Here is a 709-nt window from a genome sequence, read left to right as displayed (position 1 = left end):
ATTAAATAAATACATTAAATAGCCAGAAACAACAACAACAACAAAATGTCCTGCAGGTAATGCCCGAAATTTAAAAGTAGAACATAAATTATGCAAAACCACAAATAATTAGAATTGCCTTTCAGAACAGAGTTTTGAGCAGCTTGTGTTACAGTTATCCAGGTGTGTACCTCACTGGATGGTGGATGCATGGTTGACTTTGACAGGTTAGAGAGAGTTTGTGTCATGTGCTTGTTTTGAAAGTTTCCAGTTCACCGACAAATACTGGATGATGTTCAACTCCTAAGTATCACTGAATGCGCTGCTGATTTCAACCCAAACCGGAATAATCATCTAGCAAAATCATCCATTTTTGTTTAAAGGTATCTCATTTAAAATACAAGATAAATCCCTGATCATTGCAATTTAGCATGATTGCTGTCAGAGGCTTCCATTAAAACCCAACTTCTAAGTCGTGTTGCTGGTCCGCTAACCTGTTATTTTATGTAACCCAAAAATAGCGCTAACTGGAGAGCAACGTGGCTCTGTTTTCTTTGACCAAGTCATTAAAACATTGCAGCCTTCTTGTCTGTGTATGTGTTCTACAATGCACAAATTATTTCCCTGATTCAATGACTGTGGTTTTTCTGCAGCAGTTTTTTTTTTTTTTTTTTTTTTTTTTTTTTCTCTTTTTTCCCCAAAAACCATTTTCTTTTTTTTTCATCCAAAA

The sequence above is a fragment of the Poecilia latipinna genome, unplaced genomic scaffold (genome assembly GCF_001443285.1).
Source record: "Poecilia latipinna isolate Pla-1442-1.1 unplaced genomic scaffold, P_latipinna-1.0 Scaffold1324, whole genome shotgun sequence".
Lineage (NCBI taxonomy): Eukaryota > Metazoa > Chordata > Actinopteri > Cyprinodontiformes > Poeciliidae > Poecilia > Poecilia latipinna.
The sequence above is the reverse complement of the archived record's forward strand: the minus strand, read 5'-3'. Positions refer to the sequence as shown.